The sequence below is a fragment of the Podarcis filfolensis genome (genome assembly GCF_964270895.1).
Source record: "Podarcis filfolensis genome assembly, chromosome: 7".
NCBI classification, from domain to species: Eukaryota; Metazoa; Chordata; class Lepidosauria; order Squamata; family Lacertidae; genus Podarcis; species Podarcis filfolensis.
In genome coordinates, this window is record NC_139603.1 from 31,876,637 (window position 1) to 31,892,548 (window position 15,912).

The following is a 15,912-nucleotide window of genomic DNA, read 5'->3' on the forward strand; positions in this document are numbered from 1 at the left end:
TCACTGCAAACCTTTTTACACTTTTATGTAGCAAACCACTTTGATATTTTTAAAAAAATGATTTAGCTGTATATAAACATTTTTACAAATAAATAAAATACGGCAAAGTATCGTGGGCTTAAGGCTGAACTCAGTTACAAACTGAAAGCTAAATATAGTTCTGTTCAATAACAAAATAAAGCAAAATGAAATAAAAACAAGCCAAAGTTTATTTTCCAAAATTTTGCTTTCATTTTATCCAAGTTCAATTATTGCTATTTGTGATATTGTCCTGCCTGTACTGTCGCCTTAGCTCTTCCAAGGTCCAGTAGGCAACACACTAATAATTTTGTTCAAGAAACATCAAGGAAAGCAAAATAGACCAGAGTAAAGGCAAGCATGAGTCCTTTTCTCAGGAATTGCCATATTTTTTTCATTTACCGGTACTTTTTACAGAGCTTCTAAATTCATTGCAGTCCAGTGTTCCCTCTGCTGTCCTTGCACATTTCCACCAGATCTAATTTGTCGTTGGGTTTTTGGGGGTGGTAGTGGGGGAGGGATGTAATAAAATGCAGTTGTAGTACTTCCCTATTGAATGTCACCAACAAAGTACGGTATCATTAAGGCCATACAGGGTTCCTATGCCTTTAAATTAAACACGTCCTCTTTGCAGGTTCAGCCCATTTTCTTGCTTCTTGTTTTTCTTGGCTTTGGAATTGATGCTGAGTTGTCTCTTATTTGCCGCCTTAACAGCCTCTTTGAATTGCCCCAGTTTCAGCTCCCCTGGGATGGAGGGAAATCGAGTTCCTTAAAAAAGAGAGAGCGAGCAAAATGTGCTATTTGTTACTTAAAAAGAAATGGTAAAAATGAAAATTACTTGTAAGCACAAGATCCACTTGCACAGACTTGTGGCTTGCAACCCATAGTTGGGGAAATGCGGAGTTATATATGATCAGGTGAGCTGGTGGCTCCCAGCAGGTCCAAGCCAGTTGTGTACCCACCAGCCTGATCACATGCATTTCACACTATGTACTGAACTGTGATTCAGTAGTGGCCCTCCAGATGTTGCAGGACTCCAACTCCCATCAGCCCCAGCCAGCATGGTTGAAAGTCATTGATGATGGGAGTTGTAGTCCGAAACATCAGGAGAGCCACAGGCTCTCACCGCCCTGCTTTAGTGAAGCAAGGCTCTTTATAGATACATTACTACTACTACAGTTTGGTTTAGCTAGTTTAGTATAGGGTCATATTTTAACCCATCTTGGAGCGCAAGGAAGTGAAGACATGATATAGAAAAGGATGTGATTAAATTTAGCAGCAGCAAGGAGGCAGGGCATGGATGTAGTGACTTGAGTGGGAGCCAGCAGTAGCAGCGAAAGTCTTGGAGGAGAAACCACAAAGTCTCCACGCAGCTGCTGCAGCTCAATACCCGGCATTCATGGTATAGCGTCACGAAACTGCCTTGTGACATTTTTATTTATGTCAGTGACAGAGTAGCATTGTTGGTGGTAGGAAAGGGGCTGGTCTCCCAAGGCTTAGAAAATGCTCTCTGGGTGTCTGTTTAAAGGTGTTTTTGTCCCCCAACATGCATAATAGCTTAGAGAACGCATATATATATATATATATATATATATATATATATATATATGCGCATAGCCCCGTCTCACTTTTGAAAACTTGGGTTGGCTTCTACATGGACAATCCGCAAGCCACATGTGGCCCTCATCTGTCCTCCATGTAACCTCCCACTGTTGCAGCCACTGCTCATTTTGCTGCTGCTTTGGTGGCAGTCTCCAATTTTGCCACTGCTGCTGACAGGTTGCCCTGACTACCTCCAGCCGATTGCTCAGTCTGCTGCCGCAAAGCTTGCCATCCCTGCCTTTCTGTCTGCCTCCCCTGCTCGCTAATCTAGTCAGGCTTTTCCTGCTTCTGACCTCAAAACACACTTGGTTGGTGCTTTGCCTGCCATGTTCTATGCTTAGCACTGAGGATGACAGCATGTGAGGAAGGTCATCCTTGCCCCCTTTTGACTTGAGCTTCCACTCATCTTTCAAACTGCTGTGCCTTCCAATCATGCTAACTCCCCTTGTCCTCTAGTTGTCCCCTTGTAAACTATCCCTCTAACCATCCAACTGCCCTATTCAGGTAAAGGTAAAGGGACCCCTGACCATTAGGTCCAGTCGTGACCGACTCTGGGGTTGTGGCGCTCATCTCGCTTTATTGGCCAAGGGAGCCAGCATACAGCTTCCGGGTCATGTGACCAGCATGACTAAGCCGCTTCTCGCGAACCAACGCAGCACACAGAAACGCTGTTTACCTTCCCACCAGAGTGGTACCTATTTATCTACTTGCACTTTGACGTGCTTTCGAACTGCTAGGTTGGCAGGAGCAGGGACCGAGCAACGGGAGCTCACCCTGTCTCAGGGATTCGAACCACCGACCTTCTGATTGGCAAGCCCTAGCCTCTGTGGTTTAACCCACAGCGCCACCCGCGTACCCCTATTCAGGTAGTGACCTGAATTAATGTGTGTCTGGGGAGTGGGGCCTGCTCAGCCCCTCACCTGCACTGAATGCTTATACTCATTGAGGCCTCTGCCCAGGCTACCAGGAATCCTGACACAAACAGGTCCCTGACTGCATAGGCCAACCCCACATGTGCAGCTGTATGTGTGGGCTCCATTCCTGCATTCAGTTATGTAAGGGGCAGAGCCAGCTGTCTTTTCCTTATGCAGTGTGCAATCTGGAAGTGAATACGTAACCAGTGAAGTAAAAACAGCATTCTGTTCCTTCACCACAGGCCACATATATAGGACCTGAATGAGATTTGTGGCTATTGGATCTGTTCTGCTGTTGCCATCATAAAATCAGCTTGTTTGTCTGAACAGACAAGACTGTAGGATTTTCCATCTCCAAGCTACCTAATTATTTTGCAATACCATATGAGGGTACGAAGGAAGTCTTTCCTCATCGTTATGGATTCAAATAAATATTATAGAAGAGCAGTATCTCGTGGCGTTTTCAGTGGCAGTGGCTCAATTGGCACCACCAAATTTCCCCCCTTTTGTTATGGTCCTCCTACATTTCTTTTTAAAGTTGCCATTATTTTCATAAGTAGATGCTCAGAAAGGCGTAAGTTAAAAAGAAGAAGTATGAGCGTGTAATGAAACACGAGAAAGAGAAAACTGCTGGCACTGGTTCTTGTTCCTGAAGTCAAGAGGGTGGCAGGAGTAAATCTGAACCAACAACATACCAGATTGTTATGAGTCAGAGGGGAAAGATGGTTATGAATCAGAGAGAAAAATGACTGTGTATCTTAAATCTCAGGGTTTTCTATGACATCAAACACATTGACTCTGGATTTTAGCTTCTCGAACATTGTGGGAGTTTGTTACTTGCCTCTTAATAATGGTAGTCAGATGTGAGTACAGATATTTGCTGCCCAAGAGGTTCCTGGAGTTTGGGGAGGCGTGTACCTCATGTTTGTGACTGAGCACCCACCCACAATTGTTTGCATTTGAACAATTTTCAAAGTTAACGGCAAGTAGCTTAGGTTACTACGCAAACTGTGCCCTTTCGTGGAGAGGGGTAGTTTAGTCACTGTGATGCATGTGTTGGTAGCCTCACAATTTGACTTCTGCAACATGCTGTATGTGGTGCTTCCCTTGAAATTGTTGCAGAAGCTGCAGCTGCTGTAGAGTGTTGCAGCTGAACCAAGTGGGATTTACTTCTGAGTAAGACATTATGGTTATATTTATTTCTGCCTTTTATTACAGATGATCTCAGGGTGTATCACAACAATTTGAAATACAATAAACATTACATTGAAGTACAACTGAAACCAGGAGTGGGTGATGGGGTTGGGGAACAGCACTCATATCAACTCCCAGCAGCTGAGTCACTGCTACTTACAGAGGAGAGGTCAGCTGGGCTCTTTCTGTCCTGCTGGTATCTGCCTGCTTCTGGTTAAAACATTTAACACAATCCAATGTGTAGGATTGCACTGTAAATGATTTTTATCTTGCCTTTCCACCAAAATAACCTTCCAGGTGGCCCCATTAAAGATTGCACCAATTTAAACAGTGTAAAATAGCCATAACAAATAAGCTTATTTAATGGCTTAAATAGATGAAACCACCCTTTGTAATGGTCACAAAACAAGCTATTTTCTCTTTCCTAAATGGGAAATTTATGTGTGATTTGCAGTGTGTTCACTGCAAACTGAAGATCTCCTGTGGTCACGAGTTTCTGTTTGTTGATCATATGGCTTATTTTCTGTACTTTGCATTTATGTTGTTCCTCCCCTTGGCTGAGAATGCCTTCCGCTCATCTAAAGCTATATGATCTCGATGATAGCTTGCAAGATCCTAATCTGCTGATATCAAAGGCCGGAGTTTATTCCCTGTTGTTTGTGCAGAGGAATTATTTAACAAGGAATCCTTGTAAGTGTGAACATCATACATAAAACGACATAACACTTGGGGGAAAATAAGAACTAAGCCAATATTTCCACACCAGCTTCAAAGCTTAACATACTTCCATATACAGATGCTTTTTATTTCTCATCTGTGGCTTCTGTCCCTCCTAATTGAATCTGACACCAGAAACATAAGTTCTCCTCCTCCTCCTGATTATGTTTTGACTGGAATGTTAAATACAGCAATCCCTCATTACAAAACTCTGTTAACTGTATTCTAAAACAGCACATGATTTACAATCGCCGTGCTTTACATCTATTGCCCTTATCTTATATAAGAGTAATTGTGCCTTCTCTCCAATCTCTGCCACATCTTTTCTTACATATTTACACAATTTGTGAACTGCCTTGTATCCGAGAAAGAAATTCAAAGCAATGCATAAAAAGCCTTTCCTTCAACAATAAGCAATGTAAAAAGGCAAACAATATTTTCAACCTGATGATTCAGTATGGCTGAGTTCTCACCCCTTTGAGAAAGCTTGTCTACAGAAGAAGCTTTGCACCATGGTCTGAAAAACCAGCAAGTCTGGTGCCTAATTTGTACAGGGAGGCAATTCCATATTTTTGGTGTTGTGAAGTAGCAGATGGGGCAATAGGCAGTAATGCTCACCTGACCTCTGAGCAGCACAGCAGCTGCTGCATACTAGGAGAGAGAGTTGGAGACATGAAGCGACAAGGAGGTTAGTGCTGTGCAAACATACCATCAAGTGTGCTGGATCGGCTCTGCCAAAACATTTGGTCACCTCACCTGTCCAACTCCCCCTCCCGATAAGCAGCAGCAACTCGGTTGTTGGGAGGTCGGGTGAGTGCTACAGCCCTACCATACTGTCAGCCACTGGGGCTGTGACACTGAAGGCTCTTCACTGAACTGTAATGGAGTGGGCCTCAGATTACCTAGGTACCATCATGCAGTGGCTGAACAGGGATGCAGGGGATCTTTCAAGTAACTTAGTCCTGAGTTGTTTAGGGCCCTGTACGCAAGTATCCAAGCCTTAAATGTGGCTGGGTAGCATACTGGCAACCAGTCCAACTTACTCAATAGATGTGTTATATGCTGGTGGAAGGCTGCTCCAGTTAGTAGTCTAGCTGCTGCATTCTGCATCAACTGCAGCTTCTGGATCAACCTCAAAGGCAATCCTACATACTGCTCTTTGCAACAATGCAGTTCCTTGGGGCAGCTCATATAGACCATATATATATATATATATATATATATATATATATATATATATATACACACACACCAATATCTATCTATCTATCTATCTATCTATCATCTATCTATCTATCTATCTATCTATCTATCTATCTATCTATCATCTATCATCTATCTATCTATCTATCTATCTATCTATCTATCTATCTATCTAATCTATCATCTATCTATCTATCTATCATCTATCACACACACTTTGGGAACCACTAGTATCTCCTCTGCTACCAGCCAGTTCATGGAGGGGTAGCCCACTCAGAGGCTTCACTCCTTGCCAACCGGGAAGAGTATCACAGCAGTGGGAAGGCCAACCAATCTGATGAAGTGGACTGTCGCCCAGAAAGCTTGTGTATTAATAAATGTGTTAGTCTTCAAAGTGCCACGAAATTCTTTGTTCTTTTTCTTCCAATGGCTACACCTCTAGAAATTAGAAAATTTTTGGTGATTGATAAGAAATGATGATGAATGTATGTGAAATGCTGCAAAATGTTCTAAAGTGCTATTAAAATTATTATAATAGTGATGATTAAGTCATTTAGGCTCATAATTTCCAAATTTTCATTCTAGTTTTTATGATATTCTCCCTGGAAATGCAGGATATTATTACAAAGATTACATTAGTTACTTCACCAAAGCGAGATGGCGGTTTAACTGGTTTTCTAACAAAAGCAATTTTTGATCATTCTTACTACATATCAAAGGTTCATCACCCTCATCCCGTAAATCCCTGTCAGCTCTGACAAACGTACCTTGTAGAACTGCGTGGTGAACGTAAGGGCAGTGTTAAAACACTTCTCTTGTTCTGAGCAAAATTTATAACATGGCTCTTGGAACTCACTTTTTGCTCCAAACTTCTGATACTCCTGTAATACAGTAATCAGCATGTCAGTAGGCTATTTTTTCTGAATAAAGACAAGGTTGCTGAAATGGATTAGACACAGACATTCGCATAGCATTGCATAATTCAGAAAGTAGGCCCGGTGCACATGATTTGCATTAATAGCCTGCATAGAGGCAGCTTTTTACAACTCCCTCTCATTAAACTCCATGTGGAGGATTGCAGACTGTCAATCAATTACAGCAATTTCCTTTTCCATATTTATTCCATCACTATCACTGACAGTTACCATTAAGTGACATTAATACAATACAGTAGCATCTTGCTGTTCTCCAGTGCTCTCTTCATGCACGGCATCTTGGGATACTTAATCTCCTAAGAAGGTTAAGAGTGCCTGTTAAAAAGAGGGAGGGGAAAAGGTGACCACTTTCAGTGATGGAGAGTGTTTAAGCTTAGAAAAGAAAGGAGGAGATTCTCCCAAGGTGCTCTGGGAGTGACATTTGTTAGGAAATGGAACGCTCGCTCTGGTGTTAATGAGTTGGTAGGAAGAACTGGCTATAAATGTCTTTTAAACATTAGGAATAAGGGCTTTTGAGAAGTGTCGAGGATATGCTTAACTATTAGAATTGTTTGTGGGCAAAGAATAAACAGGAGACTCATATTCCACATGGAGTTATATTATGTAAACAAGTGCCAGAATGAAAAGCAAATGATAGTTGTATTATATGTATTACTTGATCTTGCTTTGTAAGAATGGGATAATGTTTTCTGTTTCTGAGAAGCATGTAAGTGCAAAGGGAGGTGATGAAACGTATTTTGCCCTCCTTATCACCTGAGGATCAGGTAACAAGGATATATATATATATACAGTGTTTCATATATGTAGACGATTTTAACGAGCAGATTTGGGGGGCTAAGATGGCCTGTAGGGAGAGGAAGTCCCATTGCACAGACAAATAGAATAATTTTGTTGGATACCACTCACTATTTTCTTTATGTACAATGGTGATTGTAGTGAGATTGTTTATTTTCTGTAAACTACTCTGAGTACAAATGTATCTGTGGGAAACTGACTAAGACTTATTATAGCACATCATTTTTAAACCATTTCCCCCCACTCAGTTTTGAAAATCATGTTAAAATGTGTGCTAAAGGGCTCTTTTAATTTCAGCACTATTTTGCCATTACTTCAATAACTGCAAAAAAGGAAAGGAAAACAACAGAACTATAAATGGAGGAAAAACTAAAATGTGATAAAATGGTTTTTAAAAAGACTAGAAAGGTGGTGGGTGTTTGTTTTTTTAAAAAAATGAGCTTTACAATACATTTTAAAGCAATATTTTAAAAGAAAGTTAAGGCCTATTTAATTCAGATTGCTTTGTAGTGTATAAAATAAAATGTCTTATCTAGGAGTAGCAATAGAATAATGGGCTTTATCATCATATACTATAACGTTTCACGAATTCCTACGAAAGTGAATTATCCTTGTAAAACCAAATTGTTTCCAAATGTCACTATTTCCAAAAAGGGGAAGGAGAACAAGAATTGCATATTGGGTAGTAAACCAAATAATTGAAAAAGAGAGATGAATATCCAGTACTACAATCATCTCTTTTATATGGCATTTCAATCGGTTGCAATTACAGAATGATTTGGTAACACAGCAAAAGCATATTGGCTTTTAGCAGAACAACAGGATGTTGATAGTCCTTTAATATCATTGCTTTGGCTTAAAAAGGAAAAGGAACTGGCCTATGCAGCTGGGACAAAGACCCTTCATAGGATCTTTGTTAATAGCATGGGATAGTGTAAAATAAAAGCCTAAGAGCTGGAGACGCACCTTTAAGGTCACTTCTTCGTAAATGAAGTGTTTGATGTATGGAATCTTTTTGGAAATAGAAACATCAAAGTAAATTGTGGGGTGAATGTTTATGAATCTTTTGCTTCACGGTGTTCTGCTGCTAGTGCATTGGTTTCTGCATACTCTGTCTTCTTCTATCCTTTGCCCCTATGAATGGGGTTTCAAATGTCACACTCCACTCAAATTACGGAACTCTCTTCATGGCCAAGAAACCATTGCAAAGGAGCTAACTCATCAGCACCTGCGACTTCATACCACAGTGTCAGACTCTGCTTCCCCAATTCTCTTAAAATTAGCAGCACAAAATGTTATGAGATACTAGTGCTATAAATCAGAAGGGATACTATGCTAGAGGAGCAGGAAACACATTTTATTTTTTTTCTACCAAGCGTTTGTGATAGTTAGATGAGAGATTCAGATAGAGGCAGTGTGGTGTAGCAGTTAGAGTGTTGGACTTGGACCCTGGTAGACCAGCCATGAAGGTCACTGGGTGAAATGGAGTCTGTCACTTTCTCTTAGCCTGGCCTACTTCACAGGGTTGTCGTGCAGATAAAAGGGGGAGGGGGAGAATTATGTACCCCCCTTTGAGCTCCTTAGAAGAAAGGCAGGATATAAACATAATTAACAACAACAACAACAACAACAACAACAACAACAACAACAACAACAACAACTTGAATGGGGGGACGGTTTGCCCACTTTTATGATGCTTCCCGTAGCCACTATTTTTAGAAGGCTTCAAGACAGTCATCATTTGGCTAAAACTGGGGGAAATCTAAACATTCTTTCACCTTTGGTGGACGTGCCCAAAGATTAAGGCTTTCTGGGAGATGATTTATAACGAAATGAAAAAAGTATTTAAATATACATTCCTTAAGAAGCCAGAGGCCTTTCTCTTGGGCATGGTCGGCCAATTGGTGCCAAAGAAGGACAGAACTTTCTTTATGTATGCAACAACAGCAGCAAGAATTCTCATCGCAAAGTATTGGAAGACACAAGAGCTACCCACCCTGGAAGAGTGGCAGATGAAGCTGATGGACTATATGGAATTGGCGGAAATGACTGGCAGAATCCGAGACCTGGGAGAAGAGTTGGTGGAAGAAGACTGGAAGAAATTTAAAGACTATCTTCGGAAATACTGTAAAATTAATGAATGTTAAAATTATGCTTGGATTGGTAATAAGTGGTAACTAGTGACAAAAGTTAATAAGATTATGTAAAAAATGTATGGATAAATGGTTGAAAATATTGAGGTATAATATGTTATGACACAAAGTTAAGATATTTGAAAAAGGGTAAGAATTTGCTGAATTAAGTATGTAAATGGGAACACAAAAGGGGGGAGGTGTGAGGAGGTCAAGGATACAAGCATATGACTTTGAGGATATTGAGAAAAATGGATTTGTTTTATTTTTTTAATTTCTTTTTTCTTAAATAGCTGTTTTTTGTGTATTTTGTGCGTTTTCTTTTTTGTATTGTCTATTTTTATTTGTGGTTTCTCTTTTTTTTATTCTGTAAACTTTTACTTTTTTCTTTTGTAAAACTTTAATAAAAATTTATTTAAAAAAAAAACTGGGGGAAATCTAGGGGTGGGTCTTGTGTATTTCGTCGAGGGCCCTTTGCATTCCTCCCTCAACAATAGACAACGATAGTTTTGTGGCATCTGGTCTAAGGATGTTAAGGAGACAACAATTTCCATCCCTTCCTGTGTTAGTCGCAATCAGAAATGTTTGCATTCTACTACATTTTGGCTTCTGCTAAAACCTACGCTATTCATCTCACTACTTGCTACAACCTAAAGTAATGCAATTATTACTGCTATTAATTCCACAAGTAATTTCAATACAGGGGGGGACATCAAAAACAACAGGGAAAGTAATGTAATTGTTTATGTTACATTTGCGGACAAAAGAAGACGACGACAGCAAACAGTGTTCATGTCCACTGGCCTGATTTCTGACCAGTATGCAGAGTATAGCAACTTATTCTCCTGTTTCCATTTCTAATTGAATTCTCCATCACCCCCAATCTGGGCATACCCACTCTGTGGATTTGGCTCTCCTAGAGATTTGCTTTGACATTTTCCTCTGTGACGCCCTGACCTTCCTGTCTTGCCTGTTGAGTTGATATAACAAAAGGACTTTGCAATCACAAACTCATCATTAAATGCTGCATTAGCACTTTCTGCTGTTGCCCACGGGCTTAACTTCTCATCTTCTCTGGCCTTACTGACTTCTCCGCTGCTTCTTGTATCTCTATCTTTCTTCCTAGGTCAGGCGCTTTTCCAGACATCCTTTCCCCTCTTTCTTTGATATATGTCATAGTCCAAGCAGTATCGGTTGCTTGCCAGCACTATGTCCTTCTCAGAGAGTCTCCTAAAAGTTATTGCTGCCAAACAGAACGGATGTCTTCTTTCTTCTACTGCACTGCTTGTCATTTATGGGCAACAGTTCAATGATCTCTCCCCTTTTTTGTTCACTGAACTCATTTAAAATCCAAACAATTTCGGCTGTCAAGTTGCCTGTTTGTGACTGTTCCTCTGTTTACTCAGCATCACCCCCACCCCCCAAACTGTTCCCTGTCACTGTTCATCCTCTGAGTTGTCAGTGCTTACCCTTATGCTTCTAGGTTTTTAAATCAGTTTGTGTACAAATCTTTATTCACATTTTAAAGCTTGTGTGTATCCCTCATTTCATAAATGAAGGCTGCAGTTCTATGCACTCCTATGCTTAACGCAGAAAATAAGGCTGCAATCCTGTGCATGCTTATCTGGGAATAAGCACCATTTAAGAGAAGGGACTTTTTTGGAAACAAATATGCCTAGCATAAAATTGGAAATCACATATTGCTGCTCGACCTTTGATCATGAGAAGGGAGGTTCTTATTTAGATACAGAATCAGCCTCTTATCTTATTTTGTTGGAGCTATTTCCAAGAGTAACAGATATAAATAAATAAAGAAATAAAGCTACACCTGAAATAGGATTTATTATATTTTTTGCATGTGCATTGATGTTTGATTATAAAGCTTTGGAGGGGCAGGTAATGTTGCCATTTCAAAGTTCTGCACAGCGTTAGCCTTAGGGGTGTTTCACACATTACTATTTCTCTGTATAAAGATAATGTAGGAAACATATGTAGGGAAATGTGTTTACCATAATGTGTGAAGTGTGGCATAATTGGTTTTCATGCTGTAAGAACATGGACCAGGCATCCACTGAAGGCAATGGCTGCCTGACCCATTTGCTCAAACAGCACAGGAAACACACCTCTCTTCACACATTTATGCTAAGCACATTTTCGCTCATGGAGATTATCTTTGTGTAGGGAAATGGTAATCTGTGAAACAGCTCCTTAGAATAGTATGTCACCCGTGACCGCAGAATGGTGTAGGGACTTCCCTCTGTAAAATGCTTATCGCCCTTTAAAACAAATTTGCAAGCCACAGCCTATTTACTCCCATTTGAAGGGGAAAGTGAAGAGTGCAATGCACTTTAGTTTCAAAGAAAGAAACTGCCCTAGACTGGCTAAAAAGAGAAGAGGCGATTCCCCATTGTATACAGCTACAAGTCTAAAGGGTAAGAGAGCAGAAGGTGCTCAAACGCATGAATGGTTAGCAAAGAATGGCATATCTATACGGTAACTGTAGCAAGAGCTGCAAAATACAATTAACCTTGTTGAAACCCGGCATCACTTCTTGTATCTACCACCTCTCCTTAGAGCAGCCAGCATTTTCCTAAGACCTTCATATCTGGTACTGGGCAAGAGCTATTGCTAGCTAGTTAAGCTGTCAGAGCTGATGATGTGATTGTTGTTGTTTGTACCTGCCTACCAAAGTGATTTGTAACATCTAATTAACAATAGGAGGGGATGTTTTGCAGTATGTTTAGAAGGCTGTTAGCAAGGGACACACTTGCTATTGCTGTTTACAAAGTACTATCCATATACAGTGGTACCTCGGGTTAAGTACTTAATTCGTTCCGGAGGTCCGCACTTAACCTGAAACTGTTCTTAACCTGAAGCACCACTTTAGCTAATGGGGCCTCCTGCTGCTGCCCGCCGCCAGAGCACGATTTCTGTTCTCATCCTGAAGCAAAGTTCTTTACCTGAAGCACTATTTCTGGGTTAGCAGAGTCTGTAACCTGAAGCGTATGTAACCTGAAGCGTATGTAACCCGAGGTACCACTGTACTTGGAGCTCTGCAGGAGCATCATATGGAAGAACTAGAAGCCATTGGCTCATGGAGTGAATATTTTAAAGGGCAGTGGGGGAATCAGGTGCTGCTGCTTTGTGTAAATGTCCTTTATCTCCCTTCCTGGACTGATTGCCAGCCTTTTGCCCCTTGCTCTCCTTTCTTCCTGTGCTTGAGGTTGGGTGTTGACTGCTCTGCCTGCTGTAGGCCTCGTCCACGCCTCAGATGAAAGGGAAAATCAGAAGGTAGCCATTACACATTTGCAAGGAAGGAAACAAAGACCCGCAACGCTGACACCCTCCCACTAACTTTGGGTTTTAATGGTGGGCTTAATTTCCTCATGAAAGGGAAAAACAAAACGGAAACAGCCTTGCGGTGGATAGAGGGGGCAGTGGGGAAACGGCAGCTGTTGTATTCATGGTTAATCAGGTGTGTCTGCCTTTATGTAGCATCTGTCTGCTACTGTTACGGTGCCACATGTGAAAAGGGACGGGAGGAAGAGAGGCATTCATGTTCAAAGCCTTAAGCACTGACCTCTGTCTCTGTCTCCTCAGGGTTCGGGCGCTCGTCTATTCATCTTGGCCTATTAATGTAAGATTGCAATTCTGTTCTATCATGCCGTCGTCGTAACCATCTTGATTGGATGTTGTTCAGATTGCCATAAAATCGAGTCCTTACCACGCCGGTTTCCATTTTGTTTCACAAATGACCTTTGCAAGTAGGTTTCCAGTGAAAGAAATGGCCATATTTCCTCGCCAAAGAACTCGACAAGGAAAGGTTTTCAGGGAAGGAGTCCAAAACCAATTATCCATTCCAACTTAAGTTGATTTTGGATTGCTGAAGGAATCCCCCAAGAGAGGAATAAGCAGGGCCCGTATAAGCACCTAGCTGCCAATTTTAAGAGTCAGTCTAGTTTATTGCCCTGTTATCCATTCCACACTTTGGTAATATTTCTCTGGTAAATTTCTTTTTGATACTGCGCAGTGGAGGAAATAAATTATTATTAGTTTTAAAAATTGAATTTTCCCTACAGGATGACACTCTTTTTCTAAATATATTTCAGTCTGGCTTCTGGGGCAGGTTTGGGATAGAAATGATTTTGGTTGCCCTGGTGAATGAGCTGTAATAGGAGAGCAGCAAGAACAGGGTGTCCCTGTGGATTGTCCTGGACTTCCCAGCAGTATTCCATACAATAGAACAAAGAATTTTTCAGGGTTGGGTGTTAGGGACTCTTCTCTCGGTACCTCTGCATGCTAAGGCTTACCAGTTGGTTACTGGAGGAAGACCCTTGTGGTGCTCATAATTTTCAAGTGATGGTACTCTCTTCCCAAGCTTGTCTGCCTAGTGTTTCTGTTACAAAACTGCCAGCAAACTTGGGTTTTTCATTACATTTGATTGCCTTTTATGATATCTTGTTTCCCCATTTAAATTAGATGATAATATTAACCCTTTTTTAAAAAAAATGCAGCCTACTATTATATTCGATTTTATATACTGTTTTTGCTGTTTTTGTAATATATAATGTTATTTGGTTTTGTTAGCCACCATGAAGCATATGTGGGAAGGCAGGATATCAATCCCTAAGGCTGCAATCGTAGACCCACTTTACTTGGAAGTAAACCCCATTGAACTCAATGGGACCTGCTGTTGGGTGGGCATGTATCAGATTGCACTGTCAGTATATTAATAAAATAACCGTTACATTAAGTATGCTGTGGTCAAACTGAGGACTCTCCATTACTTTAAGTATCTGAAATAATTATACTGTTTAAAATGACTGCCCATCTAGTTCCTTGTTGCTGGAGTTGTTGCTTCGCCGCTGTGCTGATGAGTGTTTCTGAAATTGCTGTGTCTTTGTCCCCTGCACCCAGCAGCTCCACCAAACTGAAACTCTTTCTGATAAAACCCTGCTGTGCTCTGTGCTATATAAATCAACAGCAGTGTTGACACTCGGTTGGCATTGTCAGAAGGGAAACAGGTTAGTGCCAGGATGATGCATTTGGCAGAGGCGATGAGCAGCTTCTACCTCCACAGCCGTTGGAGCACTTCCTCTGCAGCACAGTCCTGTAATTAGAATGAATGGCAGAGTAAACATATGGGAAAGGGTAGGAGGGTACCACAATGACCTCTGTATGTGTCTGAAACTGGGAACAGCCCTGGCTAGATGCAGAATTGGACTGGAAATACAGTGTAGCCCTGTCAAAACACCTCCTTCTGCCCTGCTAAATCTGGTGCTTTTCTGAGGCTCTGCCATATTACAGTGTGTTAGGCCACTGTGGCAAACTGAAATTAGGCTGCATGCAGAATAGCCCAGACTAATTTAATGCGGGCCTTGAAGCAACAATGAATTCGGGTCATGAGACATGTTAGCCAGACTTCCGCCAAAGTCTGCGGAAGCTCACACAGCACGTTCAGAAGCAGCCAGAGGGAATAATGAACAGTAATTAGAGATGGGTTGCGGTGACACCTCCTACCAGTTGCCTTTCCTGGTGGCGAACACCACCAAAGGGAAGGCATAGCCATCAGCTATTTTTGTGAGGGCCTTCCTGGAACTGGGTGTTAGCATAGTTACATTCTGGGAAGCTCTTGGCTTGCACTCAGTACTTAATTTCTAAAGTTAAAGGTGCCGTGCCTCAAGTCTGCCTACAAGTCTCATCTTCTGACCTGTCTGCTCATCAAATATGCATGGGGACTGTCTGTGTTTACTCCTTTGTGAAAATAAAGGCATGATGTAAGTGTTCTCCTCCTGTTTCTTGCAGGGCTGAAACCTGGTCTGAGCCCCAGGGAGCGATTTGAGTTCTATCCAGGGCTGCTTACATTATATTAGGACTCCTTCCATACCCTCCAACTCAAAACATTACTCTAGGGCAGTGGTTTACAACCAGTGTGTTATTTCACTCTGGGGTGCCTTGAAGGATGGTCGGGGTGCCACAGGCAACTCTAGCCTCTGTCCCTCTTTCCTTCCCTCCCTCCTCTAATGCCTTCTCGCGTCTCTGCCTCCCAAAGGCTTGTGAGGCTGTTTGTTGCAGTGGCCCTGACCACAATCTCCCCAGGCGAATGGGGGTGCTGGTTGCCAGGAGCTGAGGTGGCCTTGGAATAGGCAAGCAAGCAAGTGGGTGAGGGAGCCCAGCCAGCCAGTCCACCATCCTTTGCTGTTGGGAATGGACAGACAAATGGGAGGCCGGGCAGGCAGGCAGGCAGGCAGGCAGGCAGGCAGGCAGGCACCACACTGGTCTTTTCTTGTGCTTTCTGTGTGCTATGCCTGCCTGGGAGCTGAGTGCCCAACATCAAAGGGGAGCCTTTCCACCATGCAGGTCCAGCGGCTGCCACTGTTGCTTCCTAAGGTGAGTAAGGTG

The 15,912-nt window shown here is 41.8% G+C and overlaps 1 long non-coding RNA gene across 1 annotated transcript; it reads right to left on the reverse strand.

The window, feature by feature from the left end:
- Window positions 1-207: 207 nt before the first annotated feature.
- LOC310767256 lies at window positions 208-14,616 on the reverse strand. Its single transcript, XR_014550804.1, has 3 exons — window positions 14,322-14,616; window positions 6,416-6,529; window positions 208-786 (listed from the first exon to the last, which is right to left on the reverse strand). It is a non-coding gene; the product is annotated as an uncharacterized lncRNA (long non-coding RNA).
- Between the last annotated feature and the right edge of the window lie 1,296 nt (window positions 14,617-15,912).